The sequence below is a fragment of the Pinus tabuliformis genome, chromosome 5_1 (genome assembly GCF_031772625.1).
Source record: "Pinus tabuliformis cultivar Carrire ecotype Pingquan chromosome 5_1, CPIR1, whole genome shotgun sequence".
In the NCBI taxonomy this organism is placed as follows: domain Eukaryota; kingdom Viridiplantae; phylum Streptophyta; class Pinopsida; order Pinales; family Pinaceae; genus Pinus; species Pinus tabuliformis.
The window spans coordinates 79766433-79786350 of record NC_142305.1 but is presented as its reverse complement, the minus strand read 5'-3'; positions in this window follow the sequence as shown (position 1 = coordinate 79786350).

The following is a 19918-nucleotide window of genomic DNA, read 5'->3' as shown; positions in this document are numbered from 1 at the left end:
TGTTGTTTACAGAAGGGATTGCTTTAGGACATCGCATTTCAGGAGATGGAATTAAAGTTGATAAATCTAAAGTTGAAGTCATCTCTAAATTATCAATTCCAAATTGTCAAAATGATGTTAGAAGTTTTATAGGATTTAAGATACTATAGAAAATTTATAGAAAATTTCACTAAAATAGCATCCCCACTCTTCAAATTACTCACCAAGGATTGTGAATTCAATTGGAATCCTGATTGCAAGTTAGCATTTGAGACTTTAAAAGCAAAAATTTCTGAAGCACCCATCTTGAGAGGTCCAAATTGGAAAATACCTTTAAAAATTTCAATAGATGCTTTAGATACAGCTCTAGGAGTTGTATTAGGACAAAAAGATTTATTCCCTATGCCATCTACTATATAAGTAAGAATTTGACTCCCACCGAGTTAAATTATATTGTAACTGAAAATTAATTTTTAGTTATTGTTCATGCTATCAATAAGTTCAGACAATATATAATAGGCCATGAAACCTTTGTTCATACAGACCACTCTGCAATCAGATACTTAATGAATAAACCCATTACTAATGGCAGAGTTACAATATGGCTATTACTCTTGCAAGAATTCAATATTACTATGCTAGATAGACCTAGAAAACAAAACACAGTTGTTGATTTCTTGTCAAGAATTCAAAATATCAAATATGACACTCCGGTTGAAGATACGTTTCCTGATGAATATCATTTTGCAGTGACTATTCAGATCCCTTGGTTTGTAGATATTTCCAGTTACTTAGTCACGGGGAATTGCCTTCATATTTGTTTCCGAGAGAGAAAAAAAAACATTCAAATAAGTACAAGATAATCATGGATCACTAATGAATATTATAAAACAGGTCCAGATCTCATGATCAGAAGATGTGTTAGGGAAGATGAAATGCCTGAGATTCTTAAGGCATGTCATGATGAACCATGTGTTGGACACTTTGTTGACAAGAGGACAACCTATAAAATCCTTTCTTTAGGACTTTATTGGCCATCCATCTTCAGAGATACCAAAGAATATGTCAAGAGATGTGACAACTGCCAAAGGGTAGGAAAACCTGCTTCTTCAAATGAAATGCCACTACAAATTCAGGTACTCATTGAACCTTTTGAAAAATGGGCCTTGGATTTTGTTGGACCAATTAATCCCCCATCTAAGCAAAAGAAATATATATTGGTATGCACTAATTATGTCACTAAATGGGTAGAGGCTAAAGCATTACCTTTTGCTAATGAAAAATCTATAGTTAATTTTCTTTTTGAGGACATCTTCACTCATTTTTGTGTTCCAAGAGAAATTGTGACAGATCAGGGATCTCAATTTAGATCTAAAATGGTGAAGAGTCTTGTGGAATAATACAAGATCAAACATATGAAATCTACCCCCTATCATCCATAGTCAAATGGTCAAGTTGAAACTATAAATAAGGTGATTGAAGGAATTCTCAATAAGACTGTGCATCTACATAGAAGAGATTCGGCGGAAGGGCTTCCTAAAGCATTATGGGCCTATAGAACTACATGGAGGAACAGGACAGGACATACACCTTATGAACTTGTTTATGGGAAACAAGTCTTGTTCCCTATAGAGTTTCAAATCAAAACATTCAAGATGGTAGTCCAATTGGGACTGGATTTATCAGAGGCACAAAAACATAGATTGGAGCAACTCAATGAGCTTGATGAAATCAGGCAAGATCCAGTTTAGAGAACTAGTATTGTCCAACAGCAAAGGGCTAAATGGCATGATAATGTATCAAGGAGAAGAAGTTTCAAGCAAGTGATTGAACACTTTTGTTTGATTCAAAATTCAAATATTTTCAAGGGAAGTTTCAAACTCATTGGCTTGGGCCATATGAGATTGAAGAAGTCTTTAATAATGGAGCAATAAGGATAAGGACAATAGATGAAAGAAAAATAACTCTTCTTGTGAATGGTCATTGGTTGAAGATATATCATAGGTCAATTTTAAGAGAGGAGTTCATTAAGACTTTCCATAATAACTTTGAAATGAAGCTAATGAAGAAGAATTTTTCTTCTCCACTAACTTAGCCTTTATTTTTCCTAAAAAAATAAAACATTAATATATATCTATATATCTATATATATATATATATATATATATATATATATAGATATATATATATATATATATATATATATATATATATATATATATATATATATATATAGATAAAATAAATTATGTGAGTTTGAAAACCAATCATTGATTGGCATATTGATACAGAAAATACAAGGGTGAAAATCAGATATTTCTGACATCCTATATTTTCCATTTCCTTTCTGTAATAAGTAGTGAAAAAAAGCTACATTCATTTGCAATTCAGAGTTGCAAATTCATAGTCTCATTCCATCTCATTCTGTTTTAATTTTATTTTACATTTCATTCCATCTCATTGTCATAACCCATTTCCATTTCATTTTTACACTCATATTCCATATCCATACTTCACTTTTCCTTCTTTTCACATTCTGCAGCTGATTCCATTCTGCAGCTAATTTGATTCTACAGCTACAAATTACTTATTAGCTCTGGCACAATTGTACAGCTCACAAATAAATCATGAACACAGGAAATTGAAGAATCCAGTTTTGGAGACCAAACATGCTAAAAGGTACCTACGGATCAACACCAAAAGAGTTATTAAGCAGAAAGGTTAAGTTCTAAAGGTAAAATTCAAAATTTATTTCAAAGAGCAAGTTAAAAACCTAAGGCATGTATATTATGGATAATCGTATGTCTCCTTAACGAGTCATCATTTTATTTGACTTCCACTTCATCATACCACATCTCCACCACATCTTCCATACTTGATACCAAACAATCCATAATAAATTCATCATATCACATCTCACTACACTCTCCATACTCTATACCTAAATGGTCCCTGATAACTCCATATGTCAATGATCATGGCTATGATATGACCAACTTGTCCACGTCTCTCCAAACCCTCACCATCTACTTATTCCACGCAAACCCATAGTTCTTTTTCACCATACTCATAGTCAGTCAATTTCATAGACCAGGAGAGTAATTCTGAAGGTTAAGAAATTTTGTGAAATAGAAGCCATGGGACTCATTTTCAGGACAGAGCTAGTAGGAGAAAACTATATGGAAGGATACCCACAACTCAAGGAAATGTTGCATAACACTGGATGTCTCAACTTCATTCAAAAATTTGACGGTTTTCACAAAGAGATCACAAAATCTTTTGGTGGATCATTTGATGGTATAGAAGTAGAAATTTGATACATTAAGTTTGCAGTAACAGAATCCTTCATAACAGAGGCTACAAAACTTCCAAGACATGGTGAAAGATGGTCTAAAAATAAAGAATTCCACAGTTAATCATGGAAATTAATCCTCAAGAACCCAGGTATGGATGTCCCTGTGTTTAGAAAAGGAATTCCTATTTCAGCACTTAAAATTAAATGGAGAAGCATGCTTTTGATATTATAGAAATTTATTACCTGTGAGGGGAGATTTAGGTGCATGTATGTCTACCATATATGTTTATTGATGAGCTTTCTAGAAAATGGAGAAATAAATCTTCCTTTCTTCCTGCTAAATAGTTTAAGAAGGATAGCTTCAAATGTACAGAAGAAAATAGAATTCATAGACACAACCATGTACCATCATGGGTTGGTAAAGATATTGGTTGAGTTTCATTTGAAAAGAATAGGAGATACTTGGGAAAATTTCTAGATAAAAAACTATTTCCAAGAGGCACCAGAGTCACCTCAAGAAGGTAATTTCAGAAGGAGTAAGAGAGAAGATTGGTATAACCATTCAAAGAAAACCTGGGTCCTCAACATAGAAAAATGATGAAGCGATAGTCTCTAAAAAATTGACAGAGATTAGGAAGAAAATCAAGCAAAAAGGGAAGATGAAAAAGAAAGCTGGTGAAACTATTGGAAACAAACCTGAATCTTCATTACAAAAAGATGATGAAAAATTAATCTATGAAGAATTGACAGAGATTAGGAAAGAAATCGAGAGAAAAGAAAAGATAAGAAAGGAGAAAAAGGGTACAAAGGAGGAGAACGTAAGTCCTCTACAACTTAGAAGGAGCTCTAGACTTCGAGGTATGGTAAAGAAGATATCATCAAAGGGGATGAAGTTCATAAATTTAGAAGAAGAAACCCCAATACCATCTCTTGATAATGTTCTATCTACACACAGTCATCAAAATTATCCTGAATAGTATTTCAAAGGCATCCCCAACAGAATATCTCCAGGCATAGACCTAGTGCAGCAACAAATATATGACTATATAGAATCACTGGAAAGGAAAGTGCCTCAATGGATCCAGAATCCTCTGTCAATCCAGAACCCTCTGTCAATCCACAAGAACCTATAATTGACTCTCTCAAATAGGAAATCTATGAGTTAGAGATATTGAATAGACATATCAAGAAAGAAAATGAAACCTTGAGGGAACAAAGTAAATTAGACAAGGCTATTCATGATAATACAATTCTGCATCTAGGGTTGTGGTATAAGAAGAATAGGAAGTTGAAGAGGAAGAATATAATCTTGAACAGAACAGTCATCAACCTTAAATACATGCTTGTTATGAAGAAACCGAGAATGGCAGTCACTTAAAAGAAGAGAAAAAGAAGAAAATTGGATGTACTAGTAGAAGTGTCTGAGGAAATGCAATAGGAAAGAAGAATTAACATTTTTGGAAAATTACATGAGGACATGCAATTATTTTGCAGTGGGGATATGTTGAACCTCGGAATTACCCTCTCCTTAACAGCTTTTCTCACCTCTTTCCCTTACTTTTCCATAAGATTACAGATCCCAATCGATGATAAATGAGAAGTTTTGTCTTAAGGAAGGCATTAAATGATTGACATGTTATTTTTTTTTATGTTTTTTCTATTTGAATAATTTTTTTTTTAATTAGCTATAGAATGCAGCCTATTCTACAGTTAACTATGTATTCCATAGCTACTTCCATGGTCTGGCAGGTTTCGGGTGTCAAATGAAGAATCTGGCCACATGGGTATCTCTAGAATTGTCTCCACATGGATTCTATCCTATTCACTCATCCCAGATCGACAAGAAAGAAAGTTCAAAATTGTAGTCAAAGGTGGAGTCAAACATATGATACCCAGAAGCAATAGGACTCTTTGTCTTCTCTTTCATGGTTAATCAATAAATCTAACAGTTCTATTGCAAGCATTAACTCAGATCAACCACCTGTGTTAAAGGTTTTGTTGCAAACATCTTGCTCGAATTTAAGTCACCTATAGCTGATCATATGTTTACACATTTCTATTGCAATATGTATGAGCCACTTGTAGCTAGTTTTTCTCAAAGATAGTTATGATTATTTCCTTTTAAATACTAGTTGTATAGAATCGAGGGGGAGTTAGGAGAATTTTATGTATTGAGTTCAAACTTCCAGCTCTGTATTTTGGGACTTCGTTCTTTTCTATAAGATAAGGTGTGCGTTGACCAATGATCATTTAAGAGATAATTTTCAATTAGTTAGTATCTCAACCCAATTAGTTGCAGAGGGCCCCTACACTAAAGGAGGTTTTTCTTTGCATTCATTTTGTGTTTAGTGTTAATTTCATTACTTTGATTTTAGCAGTGTTTCTAACTTAGGTTGATTTATTTTAGTTTTGATCAATAGCATAATGTTAAAACTCAATTGTGCAGTCTTGTTCTTCCAACACATTTCATGAAAGGAAACAATTTTATTTCTAAACAGAGCAAGGTTGAAGTAATGAGAATGCATTGTTGTCTAGCTTACTCACTATTTGTTATTTATTTTCTAGGACAAATCTGTCAATCGACTGCGTTAATGACTTTTTTTATCACCATTTCAAGTTGATACTCATCCTAAACTAAATGGTCAAACATTCACTTCACATAATGGTTGAAATCAATCAGTTACCTTTTGCATGTTTCTTTTAGTTCTCTAGATCATAAAGTACAGAAAGTTGCTTATATCCCATCTCAAGAAGGTTATCTTTAAAAATTGAAGGTTAGAGTAACTAGAAGTACTTCAGTTGATTTCATTCTCTGTATTTATTTCAATATGCATTACAACTTCACCCTTAATTTTAAGAGTTAGATTCATGACTTAGGATTAATGACGAGATAGGACAACTACTCTGTTTTTCCTTTCTTTAAATTAGATTTTGACTAGTTTCAGCTCTTGGTTCAACTTGAGGAAGTTTAGATTCAGTTTCTCATAGTTCAGATTGTACATCATTAGGAATCAAAGAACGGAAACCCCCCAAAAAATATAAAAATACAAAACAACAAAGTAAGAAGGGATAACTAAGCACATATAGTGCACTACAATTCATCAGCTTACAAACCTTGGTTGATAATTTATGCAAATAATTTAGGACATTAAATTGACTAAACAATTATGTTACAAAATGGGTAGAAGCTAAAGCACTTTCTTTTGCTACTAAAAATGTTTTAGTTTCATTTCATTTTGAGGATATTTTTACTCATTTTGGTGTCCTAAGGGAAATTGTGATAGATCATGGTACTCAGTTTACGTCCAAGTTGGTACAAAAGATAATGGAGTAATATAAAATCAAATATCGTAAGTACACTCCCTGCCATCCACAAGAAAATGGACAGGTGGAATCCACCAATAAAGTAATTGAAGCAATTCTTACCAAGACTATGCATTTGCATAGAAGGGACTCAATAAAAAATCTTCCAGAAGCTTTAAGGGCATACCATGCCACATGGAGAAACACTACAAGACATACTCCCTATGAACTTTTTTATGGGAAGAAAGCCTATTTCCTATTGAGTTTCAAGTAAAGACTTTCAATACGACAGTCAAATTGGGTCTTGATCTATTCGAAGCACAAAAATAAAGAATAGAGCAATTGAATGAACTAGGTAAAATAAGATAAGATGTTATTTAGAGAACCAACATAGTCCAACAACAAAGATCTAGGTGGCATGACAAATATATAAAAGACAAGAAATTTCAGCCAGGAGATTGGGAATTATTTTTTGACTTAAAGTTTAAAGATTTTCACGGAAAATTTCAAACTCATTGGCTTGGGCCTTATGAGATTGAAACTACATTTGATAATGGTGCAGTCAAGATCCAAACCATTGATTAAGAAAGAGTGACCTTCCTTGTAAATGGTCATCGATTGAGAATTTACCACAAGCCATTAAAAAAAGAAGAATTTGTTAAAAACTTGCAAGACGATATTGATTTGTTAAAAACTTTATTTGTAAAGCTTTATATATATATATATATATATATATATATATATATATGAAAAAAAAATGTATAAACATGAAAACCTACTATGTTGTCATGTTTATACAAAAAAATTTGGATGAAAACTAGAAATTCTTGGCACCCTAGATTTTATTTTTCAAATCTATTATAATACCAATTTTCTTTATATCCCTCTTTTTCTTTTCAGAATAAGTAGCTACAGAATTGTTGAAAATCTATAGCTTTGACAAAATTTTGCATCTGATTTTGACAAGAATCACTAACTAGTATAATTGAAGATTTTAGCAGAAGGGAATGATCAAGCCTACAAATGAAATCACATGAGGACTATTCAAGAAGAACAATTAAGTATTAGAATAAAAAACTTGAAGGTATGTAAATATTGGATTTAATAATAAAGGTAAAAACTATAGATAATGAAATAAAATAGACCTTATACCCCCATTCGAAATAATGATTATTGTTCTAACTTCAGAGTGAGTTATAAATATCATGTCATATCAATGAAGTTAGCTAGAAAATTCCATTTTCCATTTATCATTAGTCAAAAACTTCATTTTTGAAACCCTGTTTCATTGATAATCCCACTCACTCATATTCATTCATTCTCTATTTTCTGAAGAGCAGTGTTACACATTTCAATTTACCATTTCACTCTCATCCATACTTATATTTCTGAAATTGATATCATTCCAAAACCCTATGAAAGAAGCAATTTTGGAGTAAAACTTCACCAATGCGGGAGTCATTGTTAGAAAAGAGCGGAATGGAAAGAAGTATATGGAAGGGTACCCACAGGTCAAAGAGAGGCTACAACAAGCGCAATGGTTGGATTTTATAGAAAAAATCGATGACTATAATAGAGAGGTAGCCAAGCCTTTTGCCCAAGCCGTTGATGGAACGGAAGCAGAAATCGGGGACATAAAAATAGTGGTGAAAAAATCCTTCATGGTCAAGGTAACTAGACTACCCAGGGTTGGCAAAAGGTGGTTCAAAAATAGGGGAATTGAAGGGAATGAATGGAAGGAATTTCTAATGAACCCATGTATGGATACTACTGTCTTTAAAAAGGGTATTCCAAGCACAAATCTCAAAAGTAAATGGAGGAATTTATTGTTAGTTATTTAGAAGTTCATTACTTGTGAGGGTAGATTCAATAGCATGTTTTTATACCATGTCTGTTTAATGATGCACTTTCTTGAACGAAATGAAATCAATTTACCCTATTTTCTTCTTAATAGCTTTAAGAAGATGTGTTGTAATAATCAAAGAAAAATACAGTCCATTGAAAATACTATGTATCATCATGGTCTTGTAAAAATTCTTATTAAAGCCCATATTGAGAGTTTAGGAGATATTTGGGAGAGTTTTCTAATCAGAAACCATTTTAAGGAAATAAAGCAAGAAGAACCTAGTAGCATTAAGGTAAAGAGAAGTAGAAGAAAATTTTCTGACAACCCTACTAATAACCAACTTCTACAACCATAAATGTTTTAGAAAAATTAAAGAAGAAAAGTGTTAGAAGAAAGAAAAACAATGAAAAAGAAGAAAATACACCCAAAAGGAAATAAGAGGAAATGGAACACGCAAAGACTGAACATGAAAAAGTTCAAAAGAAAACTCCTCTTACTAAAAGTTCATCTATTGTTAGGAGAAGTGCCAGACTCAACAAATCAACCAAGGAATCATATCGATAATCTGCATAGTTATTCAATTTGTAGGAAGATGAAGAGCTAAATGTTACATCACCTATAGTTCCATCACTAGTTTTATCACCATCTTTATCACCAGTTTCATCACCAATTGCTAATATAGTGAGAAGAAAACCTGAAATTGACCCAATTCCACAAGAGATATATGATTACATAGAGTCTTTGGAGAAGAAAGCTATAGAAAATGCCACTGCATCCTCGAATCAAGGAATTCCGTCTGATAGTCCACAAGAACCTCCAATTTTGAATTCTCTCAATCAAGATTTTTTTTTTCTTTTAATTGGAGACACTAAACAGACACTTAAAACAAGAACAATATGAAACATTGAAAGTGTAGAATGAAATACAAATTACTCAAAATGACAACATTCTCTTACATCTTGCTCTGTGGTATGATAAGAATAAAAGTTTAAAACAAAAGAGCAAATCCCTTAAGAGAAAGGTCATAAGTCTAAAGTATAAGATTCTGATGAAGAAACCAAGGATGGTAGTTGCTAAGAAGAAGGTAAAGAAAAAAAGCTTGGATGTTCTGGCTCAAGTTTTTGAATGAGTGTAGTGACAAAGAAAGGCTATTAGTTTTTAATTTTTGCACGAGGACATGCAATGACCTCTCTGTGGGGGGAATGTTGAGCCTCATAGTTGCTTCTTTTTGACACCCTTTTTCACCTATTTTATTCTTCTTTGACCATCATAATGTGACTCAATGGGCATAAAATCACAAGATTTATGACATGGCAGGTATATAATTGTCTTGTATTTCGTAAGTTGATAATGTTCTTTATCATTAGTCTAATATTTGCTTTAGCTACCAAATTGGGATGATTCTGCAGCTAATGTTTGATTCTGTGGCCAAGTCCATGGTTTGATATGTTCCAAGGTGCTAGCGGCAAAGACGAATATATGGAAAGTTGGCGATCAATGCACTCAATGATTGCCTCCTACCTTCATGAACTAGATTGATAAAAGAGGCTTCCAATTATGTGGTCAAGGATAAAGTCAACTCTGTCAGCTATAACCGGTGAGCGAGGAATGAGATATACAGCTCATGATTTTCTTTGTTAATAGCAAATCATGAGCAAATTTTTTTATGATATATTTTCATAGTTAATTTTAGCATCGTTTTAAGCAAGAATAGGCATAAAGCTCTGAACATTTAATGATATGGGCTTGATAAAAGACCTTGCAGTAGACACAACTAGAGTGATTTTTTTTATGTGATAGTGAAGACTTAAAAAAGAAAATTTAATATTCATTTATGAAGAACCTTTTCATTTCCATGCATGGTTGACTTTTTCATTGATAGCGTGATTACCTGCTTCTCATGGAGGGCCCCCTCGAGGAGTAAGGATTCTTGTTCGTTTTTAGTAGATAGAATTTTTGTATAATTTCATAAGCTTTCTATTATGTTCATTTGAGTAGATATGATTTTAATTTCTTTCAGACTCAAATTATGATTATTTTACTAATCATCTCTTTTGTTTATAGATGCAGATGAATTAAGCTTAACATCAGTGATAACAACGATATGATTTATACTTAGAGAATACTTTATTTCCCTTATAGAATAGAAGATGTATTTATAGAATTAGATGTTTCATTTCAAACACAAGTGATTTATAATTCAAGCAAGTGTGGATGTAGTTAAGTGGAGATTTATTTCATTTTGGTTTTAAAAAATCATGAATTATATTCTTACAGATGTGTGATGAGATTAATAGTAGCCTTTTCCTTTCAAATCGAGTGCGTATATAAATAGTGTGAAGAGTGCAATTAAATTTTGTTTACAATAAGTGTGGGATCGATTTACTTATACAAAAATTTGTGAGATTTTATTCTTAAGCGAAGTGTCAATTTTACATAAGTAGTCTTTGGTAAAAGAGTGTGATCATTTTATTTTCTAGGAATAATTTCTTTACTCATGTGCATTTCAATAAATTAATTTAGAATTTATATTTTGATAACTCAACTTAATTTAGAATTGGTGTGCATAACCCAAGACTTCTAGTATATAAAATACACTTATACTTCATTAGCTTACTAGCCCTCGACGATAATTTATGCAAGTAATTTAAGGTTAATTAAATTATCAAACACCTCAAGGAGGAGAAGGAAAGGATTTAGAGATTAATTAGTGGGTTGTTGATAGCCTTCAAGGATATGATTGAGTTTGATGAGCCTAGATCATTGTCTAAATTCATTAGGAAGCTAAAGCATTCTTATGAGCAATCAAAGAAAATTTGAGACTAGACAAGATTGGAAAGGTAATGAGAAGAATATAGGGAAATGGGATAAGAAGTGAAGAAGACCTTAGGACACACGTAACAAAGAGAATACAACACCACCTAAGAAGCTTAATGCATATGACATAGGGTAGGGATTTCGGTCAGAGGAGCAGAACAAGGGTGATAATAGGAAATTGTTGTAGCAGCTACAACAAACCTCCAAAATTTTAGCCTGCATCCAATTTTGGAGCCTCCCTTGAGAGTTTCACTTGATGATTGAACACACTTGGATTCACTCCGTGAACTCGTGTGAGTCTTCGCACCCACCTTGCTTGATCATTTCACCCAAGCTTTTGCATGTTTAGGTCAATGTCATGCTTTTGATCATGTCTGGTCAATCTCAAGGTCTTCACTTCATGTGAACATGTCATGTTTGCTATGAAAAAAATTGTCGCACTCAAACACGGAGTCACATTAACTGTCGCGCAAGCATCGTCACAGTCGACCAAAGATCAATCACAAGTGTCGCACTTGTTGCTCACACCATTGGTCGGTCATGTTGAGCATGTGTGTCTAGATGGTTTGAGTCATCTCGTCGTCGAGTCATGTAAATGTGTGTTTGAAGGATCACATATGAATCTCTCACTCGTTCAAACACTTAGTCATTTTGCTAAAGTTTTGACAACTGAAGTCCTCTTTGATAGCTGGAACATCACTCTGCTATCGACTCAATCAATTATCCCTAGAACAACAAAGAAGCACCAAACAAGCCATTTCAAGTTGCGTTGCCTGTGAGCAAATCAATCAACCTTCATGATAGTCAACCAGAGAATTTGACCCAGTTGCCACCCCAGGACTGACTCCCCTCAAAAATTGTACAGAGGTTGTTGACCTTGCCTGCTCCACTGACTAGAAAAATTGCACAAATAGGCTGGACAGAAGCCCAGTGCTTGTCCCTATATCCCTCAGAAAATTGCATGATTTTTCTAGCCATCCCTCTCGACAGTCGACCAACTACTCACCAAGAAAATTGCGCAGTATTCATGAGCACGTCTTCTACTGCCCAACAGTCTTCTCAGCTTAGAAAATGTGTAAAGGTGATCAACAGGCCAATCACCCACCATAAGCATAATTTTTCTAGCTAGCAACTCCTCGTAGCTGACTGTGAGTTGCCTCCAGGAATTGTGCAGTTTTTTCTACCAAGCTCCAGTAGTTGATTGCCAGTTCACCTCAGGAATTGCGCAATTTTTGTTGCTAGTGACCAAACAGCTGACTGCCAGTTCCCTCCAGGAATTTCATAGTTTTTTCTCCCAGTTCCCTCCAATAATTGCGTAGTTTGGTTGCCAAGCTCCTGTTGCCTGCTCGTTCCAGAAATTGTGCAAATTTGGCCTACCCAACCTTTCAGCAGGCCAAACTGTTCCTCTCAAAATTGTGCAGTTTTGTCCTCCAGCTGAGCCAAACCCCACAGATAGTCACTATCAATCTGGATTGCCCATCTTCATCTCCCAGTGACTCTTGCACTATTTTCATCAGAAGTGCCTAGAGCCTCCATCCTACCTCGCAACCTTGTTACCTCTCCCAGTCACATGCATCCGAAATGATCATGCATAATGGTAGACTAGGAGGTTTTTTTATTTGATGTCGTCTCATTATGAGTGACTGCAGATACATGTACACAAACAAACATGGCAAAACAACAGATGGGATGAATGAAGGGAGCACATGCAGAAGGACATGTTCGCTAATGGATGAACAAACAATGCATGCGAAGAGATGTGCTCGCGAATGGATCATCATGCAAATATGTGTTCGTGGATGGACGAACAAGCAAACATGAAAAGATGTGTTCACGGAAGGAAGAACATGCACTTTTTGCGAATGGACGAACCTATCAAGCCTTCCAACATACAGGTAAGGAGCAATGTGCAAATGCACCATCAAGTCAACCAATGACCATCGAGGACTATGCACACTTTTCCATGTGAATATGAATTTGTGGCACACCATGAGGACACCCATCACCCAGCAACACTACAGCTCGACATGAACACCAACAATAACACAAATGCACCAACACTATCATGGCAAGTCATGTCATCCACATCTCTATTGTGGGCCATACTGTCAATAAATGTAATGTAACGTGGGAGTCCAAGAGATCCACTTGTTGTATGAAGAGTCATGTAAAGTCAAAGAGTCATGGAAGTCAAACAATCATGAGGGTACTTGAACAACCACAAGGTTCAGTCTCACCCTTGGCTATAAATACCCCCTCATTTGTACATGCAAAGGACTTGTCACCTCAACTCCTCCCACATAGCCTTGAGAGTCTATAATCTTTTCTTTGAGGAGTAAGTAGTGGCTCCAATGCCCTACCCATGGGGTTAGTGATGTATGGTGTACCGATGTGTCTTGGAAATTTCATTTAATTCAGAAACCTACTAACAAGCCATCACTTTTTCACACATGTATTGTAACTGTTGTATGACTAATCTTGAACACTTGTAATGCACGTTGCTTTAACCTATGTTTAAACAATCGAACTCATTCACTTGTTGTAATACATATATGTTAATGAAAATGTGTTCTATATGAAGTTAACATTATCTCGCCCATGTTGTTTGCCTCCTTGGACATCAGACAGACATTTCACAAAAAAAATTCTATAACAACCGTTGCACTCACATAGACTCATCCGCTAAGTGTTGTACATGTTATCTTACCTTATGTGTTGTGACTTCCACATCCATGTGGACTATTCTTATGGATGTTGTGCACGTCCTATTATGTTGTGTGTTCCAAACAGAGTTGGGGCTTCCTCCCAGCCAACTTGGGACTCACTCCCACCCTCTCCCTCTATAGTGAAAGAACCACTGGCACAAGTGACACTAGCAATCACCTGGCACATGAACCTCACTTCTCAAAGACAAAGAATACCACTCCCTTATGCTGGCATGAAAGAGTTGAGGTAAATATTTAAGGTAATGGAAACCCTGACATCATACCAGATGGGACTCCCACACCAATCGATGTGAGGTCTAGTTGGGACTTCATACCAGGGTGATCCCCTGAATGTTGGCGGGTCCAACACCATCAACATTTCTGGTGCTAGAAGGAGGGAAGGCAATTGTATATGGCTGAACATCCTCTCACACTCACTTATCAACCATTTTTTCAAGGTAGTAACTCGCACTCCCTCTCACCTATGTGTGACCCTGCAGTTGGTTACATCTCATCTCCCAGCACTAGACACAAAATTCCATATCATCACCTTCACTCTGTCCATGACATCACCCACTAGTTCGCAAAAGTATTTGGACTAATCCTAGGCATAAAACATATTCCATATGCATCAAGGAAGCCAAAATCCACTCCCACATGGGTTGTTGTATCATTTGTGGAATAAGAAATTCTTGCCACAATTGAAGGTATCGAAGAAGCTATGGAAGATGGAGAGGAACCTCCAGTCTTCTGACAAGAGAAATGAGATACCCTTGTGATCTTGGGATCAAACTCTAGTACAAGAGGTGGAGGGGAAGGTAGCGAATGAGGCGAAGGTGGAGATGAACCAACAAACTCAAAGCTAGAACCATCAAATTCTGAAGGAGAGGTGGAGGAAGAAGAAGAGGAAGAGATGGCTGACCCAAATCTAGAATGGATGACTCAGGGACCATTAGCTCCCCCAGGTGTCTTGTAGAAGATTCCAAAGTGAGTGGAGAGAATGAACATCATGTTTAACCTTGAAAGAACGGTGAAGGAAAAAGATCACTTGGACAACTTCTACCTATAGCTGCAGACCCTTGAGGTATGGTATGACGACGTAGCATGTATATTACTTCCATGTACCTTGGATGGTCACACAACTTCATGGTATCACAACCTTCCACTGAACTCCATACAGAACTGGGGTCCATTCAAATGCATGTTCCTTGAAATTTTTTTTGATGAAAAGATCCCTGCCATGGTACTCAAAGAATTGGGGAGCCCGAAGATGGAGGGAAAAGAAAAAGTAAAAGAATTCAATAAGAGGTTTACAAGAATATTGAACAAATTTTCAGCAGACACCAAACCTCATGACTCCATCACTGTTGATTACTACATGTCTGCATTGTCAACCAACATTGTGCAGTTCGTCAAGCAAGCTGCAAAACCAACACTCTTGCAAAACTTCGAAGAGGCTATTGTTGTTGAGAAAGACCTGCGCACAATTGGAGTCATCAAGGATGATGAATCAATAAAGGACTTCGAATATGCGAGCAGGAAGTCCCAAGCGATGAAGAGGAAGGGTAGAGACAAGGAAGCAACTGATATTGAAACCCTCACTCGCCTCATTAATAACTTGACTACGGAAGTGTCCGAGCTCAAACAACAGAAAACAGACACATCTGCAAGTAGCCATCTACCCAGATAGGGACAGGGAAGCAGCTCATCAGGAATCAACTAGTTTGCTCCAAAAACTACGCAGAGTTATGTGTTCCATTTCAAACAATGCGGAGATCCTAAGTTATGTTCATTCCACGAAGAACATCACCCTGAGAAATCTTGTTCAGACTGGAAGCGAGTCGCAAGCTTTGTATGTAGTCATAGATTCGATGCTAAAAGAAATATGTAGGAGGAGTCGGAAGACACTGATGATGATGAAGCGGTTGCACCTAATGAAGAATCAAGTTCTGGGCATGTGATGAATGCATATCAGTGCTCACAAGAAATGTTGAAGATGAACACCGAGAAGGAACCCGAAAAGAAAAATGACTAACACAATCTCAAGAGTAAATGGGTTCCCCTTACACTTGGGGAAGCACAAGAAAAGGTGAGATTGTTAATGAGGAAGGCTGATCCACCAGCTACCCCAAAGCAGAAAACACAAAACAAGTCTGGGAAGATAGCAATGGTCAAGAGTATGTCCATGAGAAGCAATCTACAGAACACTCCGCCAAACAACCCAAACATCGTTCTACCATGGGCACCTCAGTGAGTCTACCACCTCTGGACTACAACATTGTAGATGACATGAACAAAACTTGAGTGAACATCAGTTTGCTTGAGTTAGCTAAGATCCAGAGTGAGCAAGACATCCTACTATGTGCATTGGGACAGACAGCAACAGGCATCATAGTCTCTACCAGCAAGGGAGCAAGCACATCTCGCAAATCACTTTATATTGTTCTCAATGCACTCCAGATGGAAGAAGCAAACTCAAGTTGCCCTCCATTCCTACTATCATTTGAAATTTTTAACTACAATGTTCACGACTGTTTGGTTGATTCTGGCATGGCAGCCAATGTCATGCCGTTCTCCATTGTGAAAAAGATCAATGCACAATGGAGTGAGACATCCATGAAAATCATGCATCTTGACCGAATATCAGTGCCAGCCATTGGTGAACTCCGAGAAGTGATCATACAACTATCTCATGATGGTCAAGTCCACTAATGCATCAACATAGTTTTTGTTGACATACTGGAAGCATAGAGTCTACCATTCAGTAGAGACTGGTCCAACAAGCTGGACAAATATTTTTTACAGACCGATCCCACTTGTGGCTTCCGTACAAGGGAAAATGAAACCAAATATGGGTGTTATATGAGAGGTATATGAAGCATAATGTCACTCCCCTTAATGACGATAATGAACTGTTATCCTTCGCAAAACTCATGTTTGGCAACTGACTCCTTGAAACAACATTGGGGTGTTACCCTGCACGACCAACTCTGACACCACCAAACATGTAGTTGGGACTCTTTCATTGCCGAACTAAAGGTAATGGAACATGTACAGTGCATTGTACCACTAGTAGCAGTAGCAGTAGCAATAGTAGTAGCATCAACACTAGCATGCTAAATGGTTTGTGTATAGACAATTTGTGGACCATGTACTTTGACAGATCAAAGACACAAGATGACTCCGGAGTCAGGTGTGTCTTGATCGACCATTACAATAGGAAACATTTGGTTTCAATTTTCTTGGATTTCGAGTGCATGAACAATGTTGCTGAGTATGAAGAACTCATGTTAGGCTTGCAAAAATCCATTAGCCTCAACGTGGTCATGCTCAAAGTGGTAGGTGATTCATAGATAATGGTATGGAAGGTATGTAACACCATTCATTGTTTGTCACTCCATCTTAAATGTTACCAGAAAGAGGTATGGTGGCTAATCTATAACTTCCAAGCATTTAACATCATTGTTGTACCACGTACGTGTAATGGAGTTGCCAATGCTTTGGAAAATGCAGCTTCAAGAATATCACTGATTAGGGATAGATTTACTATTGAAATTTTGTGCAAGCCATCTATCCCGGACAACATAACTAATTTACGCATGTTTAATGATGATCAATAGATACTGCATTTCATGGCCAACACTGACATCTTCAAATATGCAGCGATAGATGACAATGAGCATGAGCACTCTCTGCAAGCAGAAGTTAGTAACAGGAAAGGCTAACCTTTCATAAAAGGTGTGGAAAAATTGGAAAAGATTTATGACTTGCAATAACATTTTCAGGGGCCAAAGAACAACAAGACCTACAGTTCCACCATGATGCATGAACTGATCAACCTAGGAATAGAAAAATATCCAAAGTTCATTAATCCTGGTACATGTTGGACATAGAAAGAGTGACAAGACTTTGTCCACTTGTTCAAATAGTACTGAGATGTGTTCGCATGGACGTATGATGTTCTAAATACTTATGACACGTGGATCATCCAACATATCATGCTGATCAAAGAAGGGGTCGAGCCATATCAGCAGAAGCTGAGGAAAGTACATCCGTCAGTTGAACCCCTCATACAGAAAGAGCTTACTAAGATGTTGGATGCATGTATCATATACAAAGTTCGTCATTCCACGTGGGTTTTAAACCTTGTTCTTATACACAAGAAGTTTAGGGAAATCCTCTTGTGTGTTGATTTCCAAAACGTGAACTGCACCTTGGACAAAGACAACTACCAATTTTTTCTATGGACCACATGATGCAAATAGTATCTAGGGCACATATGTTTTCTCTTCTTGACAGTTTCTCAGGATACAATCAGGTTCTGGTAACAGAACCCGGCAGACTTAAGATAACTTTCCATACCAAGTGGGGTACATTCTCTTATAGACGAATGTTGTTTGGTCTTGTAAATGTAGGCGCAACCTTTCAGCTCTCCATGGACATCGCTTTTCATGGACTCATCAAACAAAGTGTAGTGGTATACCTCACTGATGTGACTGTGTTCTCAAGAAGGCGAGAGGACCACCTATGCCATCTAAAGAAAATCTTTGAGTGATGCCAAAGATACAGGATTTCCTTGAGTCCTAAGAAGAACGTATTCATAGTGTCTGAGGGGAACCTTCTAGGACACATTGTTTCGAAAAGCGAGATCAAGGTGGATCTAGACCGGGTCCAAACTATTACACAAATCCCTCACCCAACCAACAAGAAAGCCATGCAATCCTTCTTGGGCAAGATAAACTTCCTTCCGAAGTTCATCTCGGATTATGCACAGATATTCAAGCCAATGTAGGACATGATCAAGAAAGATACACTCTACATCTCGGGCAAGAGGGAAAATTATGCATTCACTCGGATCAAGTAGGCCATTGTAGAGTGCCTACTCTCTGCAACCCAGATTTCAAGAAATATTTCCTGCTACACACCTTCACCTCTAATAATTCACTAGTTGCAGTACTTACTCAGAAGGACAAAACGAACGATGAACATCCCATCTCCTTCATGAGCACAAGCATGCAGGACCATAACTCAACTACTTTGCCGTTGACAAGCAAGAATATGTAGTTTACAAGGTGTTGAAACACTTCAGGCCCTACTTGCTGAATAACCATTGCATAGTCTTCATCCCTCACCCAGCAATACACACATTTCTTGAATAACAAGAACTGGGTGAATGATGTGCCAACTAGATGACAGGCTTGAAAAAGTATGATCATGAAATTAATCCAGTTCACACGATCAAAGGACATTGGCTCTACAGACTTGCAACTAAAGCGATACACACATCAGAGAGTGAAGAAGATCTCACCGGCTAGGAGAAGAAAATCGAGATGTGTGATATAAGACAAGGAACACCCACTAAAGATGAAACCTCTTAGTACATAGATGTGCACCATTACCTTGAGCATGACACTTTACCCTCTCAAATTCCCATCAGACAGAAGAGGGAATTTCACCTCAAAGCCTTAGCATATCAGTCAGTTCACGAAGTGCTTTACAGAAAGCACAATAACAAAGTTTTGCTCAGGTGCCTGTAGGCATGTGAATCAGAGAAGGTACATCAAGATCTACTTGGCAGACCCACCAGGGGTCATTTTGTGGGAAACAACACTATGCATAAAGTTATGCAAGCCATGTTCTACTAGCCCACATTATTCAAAGACGCACAGGCTTATGCACAAGTGCCCGGTCTATCAGCGATGTGCCGACAAAACACGAAGATTAGCAGCCCCACTGCGCCATATTGCAGTGATTGAACCATTCAAACAATGGGGTTTGGACATTATTGGGGAAATATTCCCTCATTGATCAAAGAAAAACAGCTACATTCTAATAGAAATTGATTACTTCACGCAGTGGACAAACACAGTGCCAATCAAACAAATGAATGACAAGGAGATCATCAACTTCCCCCAGCAGAACATCATCTCACGCTTCGACATTTTGTTATCACTTGTTTTTGATAATGCAACA